The sequence below is a fragment of the Stenella coeruleoalba genome, assembly GCF_951394435.1.
Source record: "Stenella coeruleoalba genome assembly, contig: scaffold_140, whole genome shotgun sequence".
NCBI lineage: Eukaryota > Metazoa > Chordata > Mammalia > Artiodactyla > Delphinidae > Stenella > Stenella coeruleoalba.
In genome coordinates this window covers 108,301-124,131 of record NW_027646299.1, presented here as the reverse complement: position 1 = coordinate 124,131, position 15,831 = coordinate 108,301, and the positions used below count along the sequence as shown (strand labels likewise).

Genomic DNA, 15,831 nt, shown 5'->3' with positions numbered 1-15,831 from the left:
AGAGTCAGTCCCTTTAACCTCCTGTTTGGCCCAGTTTGCAATTTCTGCGGAAGATGAACAGGAATAGCGAGAACCAATGAGAGGCTAGCTGGAGGTGTCTGGACGGGCAAATTCAACTCTCATTTCCCACCAGGAAGAGGAATTAACCAAAGGCTCAGCATGCCGGGCCGGAACCAGATTAGGGCCTGAAGCCATCCTGCGGTGTTGCGGCCAGGTCACAAGAAAGCGAGTTGAAGAAAGGAGCTCAGGGGCACTGTAATTCACAAACCTGCAGAGTTATAAATGACAGCTATCGTCCAAAAATAGACTGAAGTAAGGCTGCCAAGAGGACTTGAAAGCGGGGCAGAATTGCAGGAAACCGATTTCAGGAGGTAGACTGGAATTGCATTGAAAGCATAGGAAAAGAGGCAGAACGTCCACAATGATGCACTTGGCCAAAAAGGGCGTATGCGTTTTTTCCTGAATATATTCAGGAAAAAACGCATACGCCCTTTTTGGCCAACCAAGCAAGCTTGCAAAGGAAATCTGCACTACAATGAAGTCTCACTTCCCCCCGGTCAAAAGGGCCATCTGAAAAAAGTGTAAAATCCAGAAAGGCAGGACAGGCCATGGAGAACTGGGAGCCTTGTTATTCTGAAGGGCGGGATGTTAATTGCCAAGAACCACTCGGGAGAAGTGTATGGTGTTTCCTGAAACATCTAAAAAACAAAGCAACAGAGCCTAGGGCACTTCCACTTATGGTCCTATAGCTTAGGGAATTTAAAATCAAAAAGACAGAGCCACCCCAAAGTTTCGAATGGCTCTGTTTACAAGAACCTCGTTTACAGTACAAGTTCAACATCGCAGAAAGTGAAAAATGGATAAAAAAGTTGTGGTATTTACTTACAAAGCAATATCACTCAGCAATGAAATCTGTGTCATCAGGCCCTTAGCAGCACAATGAGTGGATTCAGGTATGATGATTCTAACTGAAATAAGTCACACAGAAAAAGAAACATCATAAGATATCAGTAATACACGGAATGGAAACTTGGCTACACAGGAACTGAATTACAGAACAGAACAGGGTCTCAAATTTAGAAAACCAACTTATGCTTGCTTAAGGGGAAAGGTGAGTTGGGGTGCTGCATAAAACCAGAGATTGAAATGAGCACAGATAAAGTTCCTTAAGCCAAATATGGAATAGACAAGAGCTACTCCTTGCTCAAAGAATTGGACTCAATACCGCATATTAAACGCCTAAGAATGTACCTGACTAGTAAGTATCTTAAAACCTATGGATTGCTATGTCTCCGAAAGAGAATCAAGCATGTGTACAGGGGCATAAACGCAGCAGTGATAGGATTGGAGAGGTTCGGTGAGCAAATGAAGACCCTTTGAAGTCATATTGCATGGTACCCATTACACGGGTCTCAACTCTCCAGGTTTAAGGTATTCTTCCTTCAGCTAAAACATGCATGTGGAACCCGGAGTATGATCAACCATGTGAAGGGGAGACGTGTTCAAATATGTATCAGTTTTCCTACCCTGGTACTCGGGTGCAACATTCCAGACGCTTTACTAACACTGTCCCCACTTGGAGAGTCAGCGCCTTTAACCTCCTGTTTGGCCCAGTTTGCAATTTCTGCGGAAGATGAACAGGAATAGCGAGAACCAATGAGAGGCTAGCTGGAGGTGTCTGGACGGGCAAATTTAACTCTCATTTCCCACCAGGAAGAGGAAATAACCAAAGGCTCAGCGTGCCGTACCGGAATCAGATTAGGGCCTGAAGCCATCCTGCGGTGTTGCGGCCAGCTCAAAAGAAAGCGAGTTGAAGAAAGGAGCTCAGGGGCACTGTAATTCACAAACCTGCAGAGTTATAAATGACAGCTATCGTCCAAAAATAGACTGAAGTAAGGCTGCCAAGAGGACTTGAAAGCAGGGCAGAATTGCAGGAAACCGATTTCAGGAGGTAGACTGGAATTGCATTGAAAGCATAGGAAAAGAGGCAGAACGTCCACAATGATGCACTTGGCCAAAAAGGGCGTATGCGTTTTTTCCTGAATATATTCAGGAAAAAACGCATACGCCCTTTTTGGCCAACCAAGCAAGCTTGCAAAGGAAATCTGCACTACAATGAAGTCTCACTTCCCCCCGGTCAAAAGGGCCATCTGAAAAAAGTGTAAAATCCAGAAAGGCAGGACAGGCCATGGAGAACTGGGAGCCTTGTTATGCTGATGGGCGGGATGTAAATTGCCAACAACCACTCGGGAGAAGTGTATGGTGTTTCCTGAAACATCTAAAAAACAAAGCAACAGAACCTAGGGCACTTCCACTTATGGTCCTATAGCTTAGGGAAATTAAAATCAAAAAGACACAGCCACCCCAAAGTTTGGATCGGCTCTGTTTACAAGAACCTCGTTTACAGTACAAGTTCAACATCGCAGAAAGTGAAAAATGGATAAAGAAGTTGTGGTATTTACTTACAAAGCAATATCACTCAGCAATGAAATCTGTGTCATCAGGCCCTTAGCAGCACAATGAGTGGATTCAGGTATGATGATTCTAACTGAAATAAGTCACACAGAAAAAGAAACATCATAAGATATCAGTAATACACGGAATGGAAACTTGGCTACACAGGAACTGAATTACAGAACAGAACAGGGTCTCAAATTTAGAGAACCAACTTATGCTTGCTTAAGGGGAAAGGTGAGTTGGGGTGCTGCATAAAACCAGAGATTGAAATGAGCACAGATAAAGTTCCTTAAGCCAAATATGGAATAGACAAGAGCTACTCCTTGCTCAATGAAATGGACTCAACACCCCATATTAAACGCCTAAGAATGTACCTGACTAGTAAGTATCTTAAAACCTATGGATTGCTATGTCTCCGAAAGAGAATCAAGCATGTGTACAGGGGCATAAACGCAGCAGTGATAGGATTGGAGAGGTTCGGTGAGCATATGAAGACCCTTTGAAGTCATATTGCATGGTACCCATTACACGGGTCTCAACTCTCCAGGTTTAAGGTATTCTTCCTTCAGCTAAAACATGCATGTGGAACCCAGAGTATGATCAACCATGTGAACGGGAGACGTGTTCAAATATATCTCAGTTTTCCTCCCCTGGTACTCGGGTGCAACATTCCAGATGCTTTACTAACACTCTCCCGACTTGGAGAGTCAGTCCCTTTAACCTCCTGTTTGGCCCAGTTTGCAATTTCTGTGGAAGATGAACAGGAATAGCGAGAACCAATGAGAGACTAGATGGAGGTGTCTGCACGGGCAAATTTACCTCTCATTTCCCACCAGGAAGAGGAATTAACCAAAGGCTCAGCATGCCTGGCCGGAACCAGATTAGGCCCTGAAGCCATCCTGCGGTGTTGCGGCCAGGTCACAAGAAAGCGAGTTGAAGAAAGGAGCTCAGGGGCACTGTAATTCACAAACCTGCAGAGTTATAAATGACAGCTATCGTCCAAAAATAGACTGAAGTAAGGCTGCCAAGAGGACTTGAAAGCGGGGCAGAATTGCAGGAAACCGATTTCAGGAGGTAGACTGGAATTGCATTGAAAGCATAGGAAAAGAGGCAGAACGTCCACAATGATGCACTTGGCCAAAAAGGGCGTATGCGTTTTTTCCTGAATATATTCAGGAAAAAACGCATAAGCCCTTTTTGGCCAACCAAGCAAGCTTGCAAAGGAAATCTGCACTACAATGAATTCTCACTTTCCCCCGGTCAAAAGGGCCATCTGAAAAAAGTGTAAAATCCAGAAAGGCAGGACAGGCCATTGAGAACTGGGAACCTTGTTATGCTGATGGGCGGGATGTAATTTGCCAAGAACCACTCGGGAGAAGTGTATGGTGTTTCCTGAAACATCTAAAAAACAAAGCAACAGAACCTAGGGCACTTCCACTTATGGTCCTATAGCTTAGGGAAATTAAAATGAAAAAGACACAGCCACCCCAAAGTTTGGAACGGCTCTGTTTACAAGAACCTCGTTTACAGTACAAGTTCAACATCGCAGAAAGTGAAAAATGGATAAAGAAGTTGTGGTATTCACCTACAAAACAATATCACTCAGCAATGAAATCTATGTCATCAGGCCCTTAGCAGCACAATGAGTGGATTCAGGTATGATGATTGTAACTGAAATAAGCCACACAGAAAAAGAAACATCATAAGATATCAGTAATACACGGAATGGAAACTTGGCTACACAGGAACTGAATTACAGAACAGAACAGGGTCTCAAATTTAGAAAACCAACTTATGCTTGCTTAAGGGGAAAGGTGAGTTGGGGTGCTGCATAAAACCAGAGATTGAAATGAGCACAGATAAAGTTCCTTAAGCCAAATATGGAATAGACAAGAGCTACTCCTTGCTCAACGAAATGGACTCAACACCGCATATTAAACGCCTAAGAATGTACCTGACTAGTAAGTATCTTAAAACCTATGGATTGCTATGTCTCCGAAAGAGAATCAAGCATGTGTACAGGGGCATAAACGCAGCAGTGATAGGATTGGAGAGGTTCGGTGAGCAAATGAAGACCCTTTGAAGTCATATTGCATGGTACCCATTCCACGGGTTTCAACTACCCAGGTTTTAGGTATTCTTCCTTCAGCTAAAACATGCATGTGGAACCCAAGTATGATCAACCATGTGAACGGGAGACGTGTTCAAATATGTCTCAGTTTTCTTCCCCTGGTACTCGGGTGCAACATTCCAGACGCTTTACTAACACTCTCCCGACTTGGAGAGTCAGTCCCTTTAACCTCCTGTTTGGCCCAGTTTGCAATTTCTGCGGAAGATGAACAGGAATAGCGAGAACCAATGAGAGGCTAGCTGGAGGTGTCTGGACAGGCAAATTTAACTCTCATTTCCCACCAGGAAGAGGAATTAACCAAAGGCTCAGCATGCCTGGCCGGAACCAGATTAGGGCCTGAAGCCATCCTGTGGTGTTGCGGCCAGGTCACAAGAAAGCGAGTTGAAGAAAGGAGCTCAGGGGCACTGTAATTCACAAACCTGCAGAGTTATAAATGACAGCTATCGTCCAAAAATAGACTGAAGTAAGGCTGCCAAGAGGACTTGAAAGCGGGGCAGAATTGCAGGAAACCGATTTCAGGAGGTAGACTGGAATTGCATTGAAAGCATAGGAAAAGAGGCAGAACGTCCACAATGATGCACTTGGCCAAAAAGGGCGTATGCGTTTTCTCCTGAATATATTCAGGAAAAAACGCATACGCCCTTTTTGGCCAACCAAGCAAGCTTGCAAAGGAAATCTGCACTACAATGAAGTCTCACTTCCCCCCGGTCAAAAGGGCCATCTGAAAAAAGTGTAAAATCCAGAAAGGCAGGACAGGCCATGGAGAACTGGGAGCCTTGTTATGCTGATGGGCGGGATGTAATTTGCCAACAACCACTCGGGAGAAGTGTATGGTGTTTCCTGAAACATCTAAAAAACAAAGCAACAGAACCTAGGGCACTTCCACTTATGGTCCTATAGCTTAGGGAAATTAAAATGAAAAAGACACAGCCACCCCAAAGTTTGGAACGGCTCTGTTTACAAGAACCTCGTTTACAGTACAAGTTCAACATCGCAGAAAGTGAAAAATGGATAAAGAAGTTGTGGTATTTACTTACAAAGCAATATCACTCAGCAATGAAATCTGTGTCATCAGGCGCTTAGCAGCACAATGAGTGGATTCAGGTATGATGATTCTAACTGAAATAAGTCACACAGAAAAAGAAACATCATAAGATATCACTAATACACGGAATGTAAACTTGGCTACACAGGAACTGCATTCCAAAACAGAACAGGGTCTCAAATTTAGAAAACCAACTTATGCTTGCTTAAGGGGAAAGGTGAGTTGGGGTGCTGCATAAAACCAGAGATTGAAATGAGCACAGATAAAGTTCCTTAAGCCAAATATGGAATAGACAACAGCTACTCCTTGCTCAACGAAATGGACTCAAAACCCCATATTAAACGCCTAAGAATGTACCTGACTAGTAAGTATCTTAAAACCTATGGATTGCTATGTCTCCAAAAGAGAATCAAGCGTGTGTACAGGGGCATAAACGCAGCAGTGATAGGATTGGAGAGGTTCGGTGAGCAAATGAAGACCCTTTGAAGTCATATTGCATGGTACCCATTACACGGGTCTCAACTCTCCAGGTTTAAGGTATTCTTCCTTCAGCTAAAACATGCATGTGGAACCCAGAGTATGATCAACCATGTGAACGGGAGACGTGTTCAAATATGTCTCAGTTTTCCTCCCCTGGTACTCGGGTGCAACATTCCAGACGCTTTACTAACACTCTCCCGACTTGGAGAGTCAGTCCCTTTAACCTCCTGTTTGGCCCAGTTTGCAATTTCTGCGGAAGATGAACAGGAATAGCGAGAACCAATGAGAGGCTAGCTGGAGGTGTCTGGACGGGCAAATTCAACTCTCATTTCCCACCAGGAAGAGGAATTAACCAAAGGCTCAGCATGCCGGGCCGGAACCAGATTAGGGCCTGAAGCCATCCTGCGGTGTTGCGGCCAGGTCACAAGAAAGCGAGTTGAAGAAAGGAGCTCAGGGGCACTGTAATTCACAAACCTGCAGAGTTATAAATGACAGCTATCGTCCAAAAATAGACTGAAGTAAGGCTGCCAAGAGGACTTGAAAGCGGGGCAGAATTGCAGGAAACCGATTTCAGGAGGTAGACTGGAATTGCATTGAAAGCATAGGAAAAGAGGCAGAACGTCCACAATGATGCACTTGGCCAAAAAGGGCGTATGCGTTTTCTCCTGAATATATTCAGGAAAAAACGCATACGCCCTTTTTGGCCAACCAAGCAAGCTTGCAAAGGAAATCTGCACTACAATGAAGTCTCACTTCCCCCCGGTCAAAAGGGCCATCTGAAAAAAGTGTAAAATCCAGAAAGGCAGGACAGGCCATGGAGAACTGGGAGCCTTGTTATGCTGATGGGCGGGATGTAATTTGCCAACAACCACTCGGGAGAAGTGTATGGTGTTTCCTGAAACATCTAAAAAACAAAGCAACAGAACCTAGGGCACTTCCACTTATGGTCCTATAGCTTAGGGAAATTAAAATGAAAAAGACACAGCCACCCCAAAGTTTGGAACGGCTCTGTTTACAAGAACCTCGTTTACAGTACAAGTTCAACATCGCAGAAAGTGAAAAATGGATAAAGAAGTTGTGGTATTTACTTACAAAGCAATATCACTCAGCAATGAAATCTGTGTCATCAGGCGCTTAGCAGCACAATGAGTGGATTCAGGTATGATGATTCTAACTGAAATAAGTCACACAGAAAAAGAAACATCATAAGATATCACTAATACACGGAATGTAAACTTGGCTACACAGGAACTGCATTCCAAAACAGAACAGGGTCTCAAATTTAGAAAACCAACTTATGCTTGCTTAAGGGGAAAGGTGAGTTGGGGTGCTGCATAAAACCAGAGATTGAAATGAGCACAGATAAAGTTCCTTAAGCCAAATATGGAATAGACAACAGCTACTCCTTGCTCAACGAAATGGACTCAAAACCCCATATTAAACGCCTAAGAATGTACCTGACTAGTAAGTATCTTAAAACCTATGGATTGCTATGTCTCCAAAAGAGAATCAAGCGTGTGTACAGGGGCATAAACGCAGCAGTGATAGGATTGGAGAGGTTCGGTGAGCAAATGAAGACCCTTTGAAGTCATATTGCATGGTACCCATTACACGGGTCTCAACTCTCCAGGTTTAAGGTATTCTTCCTTCAGCTAAAACATGCATGTGGAACCCAGAGTATGATCAACCATGTGAACGGGAGACGTGTTCAAATATGTCTCAGTTTTCCTCCCCTGGTACTCGGGTGCAACATTCCAGACGCTTTACTAACACTCTCCCGACTTGGAGAGTCAGTCCCTTTAACCTCCTGTTTGGCCCAGTTTGCAATTTCTGCGGAAGATGAACAGGAATAGCGAGAACCAATGAGAGGCTAGCTGGAGGTGTCTGGACGGGCAAATTCAACTCTCATTTCCCACCAGGAAGAGGAATTAACCAAAGGCTCAGCATGCCGGGCCGGAACCAGATTAGGGCCTGAAGCCATCCTGCGGTGTTGCGGCCAGGTCACAAGAAAGCGAGTTGAAGAAAGGAGCTCAGGGGCACTGTAATTCACAAACCTGCAGAGTTATAAATGACAGCTATCGTCCAAAAATAGACTGAAGTAAGGCTGCCAAGAGGACTTGAAAGCGGGGCAGAATTGCAGGAAACCGATTTCAGGAGGTAGACTGGAATTGCATTGAAAGCATAGGAAAAGAGGCAGAACGTCCACAATGATGCACTTGGCCAAAAACGGCGTATGCGTTTTTTCCTGAATATATTCAGGAAAAAACGCATACGCCCTTTTTGGCCAACCAAGCAAGCTTGCAAAGGAAATCTGCACTACAATGAAGTCTCACTTCCCCCTGTTCAAAAGGTCCATCTGAAAAAAGTGTAAAATCCAGAAAGGCAGGACAGGCCATGGAGAACTGGGAGCCTTGTTATGCTGATGGGCGGGATGTAAATTGCCAACAACCACTCGGGAGAAGTGTATGGTGTTTCCTGAAACATCTAAAAAACAAAGCAACAGAGCCTAGGGCACTTCCACTTATGGTCCTATAGCTTAGGGAAATTAAAATCAAAAAGACACAGCCACCCCAAAGTTTGGAACGGCTCTGTTTACAAGAACCTCGTTTACAGTACAAGTTCAACATCGCAGAAAGTGAAAAATGGATAAAGAAGTTGTGGTATTTACTTAAAAAGCAATATCACTCAGCAATGAAATCTGTGTCATCAGGCCCTTAGCAGCACAATGAGTGGATTCAGGTATGATGATTCTAACTGAAATAAGTCACACAGAAAAAGAAACATCATAAGATATCAGTAATACACGGAATGTAAACTTGGCTACACAGGAACTGAATTACAGAACAGAACAGGGTCTCAAATTTCGAAAACCAACTTATGCTTGCTTAAGGGGAAAGGTGAGTTGGGGTGCTGCATAAAACCAGAGATTGAAATGAGCACAGATAAAGTTCCTAAACCAAATATGGAATAGACAAGAGCTTCTCCTTGCTCAACGAAATGGACTCAACACCGCATATTAAACGCCTAAGAATGTACCTGACTAGTAAGTATCTTAAAACCTATGGATTGCTATGTCTCCGAAAGAGAATCAAGCATGTGTACAGGGGCATAAACACAGCAGTGATAGGATTGGAGAGGTTCGGTGAGCAAATGAAGACCCTTTGAAGTCATATTGCATGGTACCCATTCCACGGGTTTCAACTACCCAGGTTTTAGGTATTCTTCCTTCAGCTAAAACATGCATGTGGAACCCAAGTATGACCAACCATGTGAACGGGAGACGTGTTCAAATATGTCTCAGTTTTCTTCCCCTGGTACTCGGGTGCAACATTCCAGACGCTTTACTAACACTCTCCCCACTTGGAGAGTCAGCACCTTTAACCTCCTGTTTGGCCCAGTTTGCAATTTCTGTGGAAGATGAACAGGAATAGCGAGAACCAATGAGAGGCTAGCTGGAGGTGTCTGGACGGGCAAATTTAACTCTCATTTCCCACCAGGAAGAGGAAATAACCAAAGGCTCAGTGTGCCGTGCCGGAACCAGATTAGGGCCTGAAGCCATCCTGCGGTGTTGCGGCCAGCTCACAAGAAAACGAGTTGAAGAAAGGAGCTCAGGGGCACTGTAATTCACAAACCTGCAGAGTTATAAATGACAGCTATCGTCCAAAAATAGACTGAAGTAAGGCTGCCAAGAGGACTTGAAAGAGGGGCAGAATTGCAGGAAACCGATTTCAGGAGGTAGACTGGAATTGCATTGAAAGCATAGGAAAAGAGGCCGAACGTCCACAATGATGCACTTGGCCAAAAAGGGCGTATGCGTTTTTTCCTGAATATATTCAGGAAAAAACGCATACGCCCTTTTTGGCCAACCAAGCAAGCTTGCAAAGGAAATCTGCACTACAATGAAGTCTCACTTCCCCCCGGTCAAAATGGCCATCTGAAAAAAGTGTAAAATCCAGAAAGGCAGGACAGGCCATGGAGAACTGGGAGCCTTGTTATGCTGATGGGCGGGATGTAAATTGCCAACAACCACTCGGGAGAAGTGTATGGTGTTTCCTGAAACATCTAAAATACAAAGCAACAGAACCTAGGGCACTTCCACTTATGGTCCTATAGCTTAGGGAAATTAAAATCAAAAAGACACAGCCACCCCAAAGTTTGGAATGGCTCTGTTTACAAGAACCTCGTTTACAGTACAAGTTCAACATCGCAGAAAGTGAAAAATGGATAAAGAAGTTGTGGTATTTACTTACAAAGCAATATCACTCAGCAATGAAATCTGTGTCATCAGGCCCTCAGCAGCACAATGAGTGGATTCCGGTATGATGATTCTAACTGAAATAAGTCACACAGAAAAAGAAACATCATAAGATATCAGTAATACACGGAATGTAAACTTGGCTACACAGGAACTGAATTACAGAACAGAACAGGGTCTCAAATTTAGAAAACCAACTTATGCTTGCTTAAGGGGAAAGGTGAGTTGGGGTGCTGCATAAAACCAGAGATTGAAATGAGCACAGATAAAGTTCCTTAAGCCAAATATGGAATAGACAAGAGCTACTCCTTGCTCAACGAAATGGACTCAACACCGCATATTAAACGCCTAAGAATGTACCTGACTAGTAAGTATCTTAAAACCTATAGATTGCTATGTCTCCGAAAGAGAATCAAGCATGTGTACAGGGGCATAAACGCAGCAGTGATAGGATTGGAGAGGTTCAGTGAGCAAATGAAGACCCTTTGAAGTCATATTGCATGGTACCCATTCCACGGGTTTCAACTACCCAGATTTTAGGTATTCTTCCTTCAGCTAAAACATGCATGTGGAACCCAGAGTATGATCAACCATGTGATCTGGAGACGTGTTCAAATATGTCTCAGTTTTCCTCCCCTGGTACTCGGGTGCAACATTCCAGACGCTTTACTAACACTCTCCCCACTTGGAGAGTCAGCGCCTTTAACCTCCTGTTTGGCCCAGTTTGCAATTTCTGCGGAAGATGAACAGGAATAGCGAGAACCAATGAGAGGCTAGCTGGAGGTGTCTGGACGGGCAAATTTAACTCTCATTTCCCACCAGGAGGAGGAAATAAACAAAGGCTCAGCGTGCCGTGCCAGAACCAGATTAGGGCCTGAAGCCATCCTGCGGTGTTGCGGTCAGGTCACAAGAAAGCGAGTTGAAGAAAGGAGCTCAGGGGCACTGTAATTCACAAACCTGCAGAGTTATAAATGACAGCTATCGTCCAAAAATAGACTGAAGTAAGGCTGCCAAGAGGACTTGAAAGCGGGGCAGAATTGCAGGAAACCGATTTCAGGAGGTAGACTGGAGTTGCATTGAAAGCATAGGAAAAGAGGCAGAACGTCCACAATGATGCACTTGGCCAAAAAGGGCGTATGCGTTTTTTCCTGAATATATTCAGGAAAAAACGCATACGCCCTTTTTGGCCAACCAAGCAAGCTTGCAAAGGAAATCTGCACTACAATGAAGTCTCACTTCCCCCCGGTCAAAAGGGCCATCTGAAAAAAGTGTAAAATCCAGAAAGGCAGGACAGGCCATGGAGAACTGGGAGCCTTGTTATGCTGATGGGCGGGATGTAAATTGCCAACAGAGGCTCAGGAGAAGTGTATGGTGTTTCCTGAAACATCTAAAAAACAAAGCATCAGAGCCTAGGGCACTTCCACTTATGGTCCTATAGCTTAGGGAAATTAAAATGAAAAAGACACAGCCACCCCAAAGTTTGGAACGGCTCTGTTTACAAGAACCTCGTTTACAGTACAAGTTCAACATCGCAGAAAGTGAAAAATGGATAAAAAAGTTGTGGTATTTACTTACAAAGCAATATCACTCAGCAATGAAATCTGTGTCATCAGGCCCTTAGCAGCACAATGAGTGGATTCAGGTATGATGATTCTAACTGAAATAAGTCACACAGAAAAAGAAACATCATAAGATATCACTAATACACGGAATGTAAACTTGGCTACACAGGAACTGCATTCCAAAACAGAACAGGGTCTCAAATTTCGAAAACCAACTTATGCTTGCTTAAGGGGAAAGGTGAGTTGGGGTGCTGCATAAAACCAGAGATTGAAATGAGCACAGATAAAGTTCCTTAAGCCAAATATGGAATAGACAAGAGCTACTCCTTGCTCAACGAAATGGACTCAACACCGCATATTAAACGCCTAAGAATGTACCTGACTAGTAAGTATCTAAAAACCTATGGATTGCTATGTCTCCGAAAGAGAATCAAGCATGTGTACAGGGGCATAAACGCAGCAGTGATAGGATTGGAGAGGTTCGGTGAGCAAATGAACACCCTTTGAAGTCATATTGCATGTTACCCATTCCACGGGTTTCAAATACCCAGGTTTAAGGTATTCTTCCTTCAGCTAAAACATGCATGTGGAACCTAGAGTATGATCAACCATGTGATCGGGAGACGTGTTCAAATATGTCTCAGTTTTCGTACCCTGGTACTCGGGTGCAACTTTCCAGACGCTTTACTAACACTCTCCCCACTTGGAGAGTCAGTCCCTTTAACCTCCTGTTTGGCCCAGTTTGCAATTTCTGTGGAAGATGAACAGGAATAGCGAGAACCAATGAAAGAATAGCTGGAGGTGTCTGGATGGGCAAATTTAACTCTCATTTCCCACCAGGAAGAGGAATTAACCAAAGGCTCAGCGTGCCGTGCCAGAACCAGATTAGGGCCTGAAGCCATCCTGCGGTGTTGCGGCCAGCTCAAAAGAAAGAGAGTTGAAGAAAGGAGCTCAGGGGCACTGTAATTCACAAACCTGCAGAGTTATAAATGACAGCTATCGTCCAAAAATATACTGAAGTAAGGCTGCCAAGAGGACTTGAAAGCGGGGCAGAATTGCAGGAAACCGATTTCAGGAGGTAGACTGGAATTGCATTGAAAGCATAGGAAAAGAGGCAGAACGTCCACAATGATGCACTTGGCCAAAAAGGGCGTATGCGTTTTTTCCTGAATATATTCAGGAAAAAACGCATACGCCCTTTTTGGCCAACCAAGCAAGCTTGCAAAGGAAATCTGCACTACAATGAAGTCTCACTTCCCCCCGGTCAAAAGGGCCATCTGAAAAATGTGTAAAATCCAGAAAGGCAGGACAGGCCATGGAGAACAGGGAACCTTGTTATGCTGATGGGCAGGATGTAAATTGCCAACAGACACTCAGGAGAAGTGTATGGTGTTTCCTGAAACATCTAAAAAAGAAAGCAACAGAGCTGAGGGCACTTGCGCTTATGGTCCTATAGCTTAGGGAAATTAAAATCAAAAAGACACAGCCACCCCAAAGTTTGGGACGCCTCCGTTTACAAGAACCTCATTTACCGTACAAGTTCAATATCACAGAAAGTGAAAAATGGATAAAGAACTTGTGGTACTTACGTACAATGCAGTATCACGCAGCAATGAAATCTATGTCATCAGGCCCGTAGCAGCATAATGAGTGGATTCAGGTACGATGATTCTAACTGAAATAAGTCACACAGAAAAAGAAACATCATAAGATATCACTAATACACGGAATGTAAACTTGGCTACACAGGAACTGCATTCCAAAACAGAACAGGGTCTCAAATTTAGAAAACCAACTTATGCTTGCTTAAGGGGAAAGGTGAGTTGGGGTGCTGCATAAAACCAGAGATTGAAATGGGCACAGATAAAGTTCCTTAAGCCAAATATGGAATACACAAGAGCTACTCCTTGCTCAACGAAATGGACACAAAACCCCATATTAAACGCCTAAGAATGCACCTGACTAGTAAGTATCTTAAAACCTATGGATTGCTATGTCTCCGAAAGAGAATCAAGCATGTGTACAGGGGCATAAACGCAGCAGTGATAGGATTGGAGAGGTTCATGAGCAAATGAAGACCCTTTGAAGTCATATTGCATGGTACCCATTCCACGGGTTTCAACTACCCAGGTTTAAGGTATTCTTCCTTCAGCTAAAACATGCATGTGGAACCTAGAGTATGATCAACCATGTGATCGGGAGACGTGTTCAAATATGTCTCAGTTTTCGTACCCTGGTACTCGGGTGCAACTTTCCAGACGCTTTACTAACACTCTCCCGACTTGGAGAGTCAGTCCCTTTAATCTCCTGTTTGGCCCAGTTTGCAATTTCTGTGGAAGATGAACAGGAATAGCGAGAACCAATGAAAGAATAGCTGGAGGTGTCTGGATGGGCAAATTTAACTCTCATTTCCCACCAGGAAGAGGAATTAACCAAAGGCTCAGCGTGCCGTGCCAGAACCAGATTAGGGCCTGAAGACATCATGCGGTGTTGCGGCCAGCTCAAAAGAAAGCGAGTTGAAGAAAGGAGCTCAGGGACACTGTAATTCACAAACCTGCAGAGTTATAAATGACAGCTATCGTCCAAAAATAGACTGAAGTAAGGCTGCCAAGAGGACTTGAAGGAGGGGCAGAATTGCAAGAAACCGATTTCAGGAGGTAGACTGGAATTGCATTGAAAACATAGGAAAAGAGGCAGAACGTCCACAATGATGCACTTGGCCAAAAAGGGCGTATGCGTTTTTTCCTGAATATATTCAGGAAAAAACGCATACGCCCTTTTTAGCCAACCAAGCAAGCTTGCAAAGGAAATCTGCACTACAATGAAGTCTCACTTCCCCCCGGTCAAAAGGGCCATCTGAAAAAAGTGTAAAATCCAGAAAGGCAGGACAGGCCATGGAGAACTGGGAGCCTTGTTATGCTGATGGGCGGGATGTAAATTGCCAACAACCACTTGGGAGAAGTGTATGGTGTTTCCTGAAACATCTAAAAAACAAAGCAACAGAACCTAGGGCACTTCCACTTATGGTCCTATAGCTTAGGGAAATTAAAATTAAAAAGACACAGCCACCCCAAAGTTTGGAACGGCTGTGTTTACAAGAAACTCGTTTACAGTACAAGTTCAACATCGCAGAAAGTGAAAAATGGATAAAGAAGTTGTGGTATTTACTTACAAAGCAATATCACTCAGCAATGAAATCTGTGTCATCAGGCCCTCAGCAGCACAATGAGTGGATTCCGGTATGATGATTCTAACTGAAATAAGTCACACAGAAAAAGAAACATCATAAGATATCAGTAATACACGGAATGTAAACTTGGCTACACAGGAACTGAATTACAGAACAGAACAGGGTCTCAAATTTAGAAAACCAACTTATGCTTGCTTAAGGGTAAAGGTGAGTTGGGGTGCTGCATAAAACCAGAGATTGAAATGAGCACAGATAAAGTTCCTTAAGCCAAATATGGAATAGACAAGAGCTACTCCTTGCTCAACGAAATGGACTCAACACCGCATATTAAACGCCTAAGAATGTACCTGACTAGTAAGTATCTTAAAACCTATAGATTGCTATGTCTCCGAAAGAGAATCAAGCATGTGTACAGGGGCATAAACGCAGCAGTGATAGGATTGGAGAGGTTCAGTGAGCAAATGAAGACCCTTTGAAGTCATATTGCATGGTACCCATTCCACGGGTTTCAACTACCCAGATTTTAGGTATTCTTCCTTCAGCTAAAACATGCATGTGGAACCCAGAGTATGATCAACCATGTGATCTGGAGACGTGTTCAAATATGTCTCAGTTTTCCTCCCCTGGTACTCGGGTGCAACATTCCAGACGCTTTACTAACACTCTCCCCACTTGGAGAGTCAGCGCCTTTAACCTCCTGTTTGGCCCAGT

The 15,831-nt window shown here is 43.9% G+C and overlaps 1 long non-coding RNA gene across 2 annotated transcripts in view; it reads right to left on the bottom strand.

The window, feature by feature from the left end:
• LOC307181183 overlaps positions 1-13,582 on the bottom strand; it is a 218,579-nt gene extending 204,997 nt beyond the window's left edge. For both annotated transcript variants that reach the window (XR_013826083.1, XR_013826084.1), the window contains exons 1-2: positions 13,520-13,582; positions 8,782-8,867 (exon numbers count right to left, since the gene is read on the bottom strand). This is a non-coding gene — a long non-coding RNA (uncharacterized lncRNA). The remainder of the gene's footprint in view (positions 1-8,781; positions 8,868-13,519) is intronic.
• Positions 13,583-15,831: the final 2,249 nt, after the last annotated feature.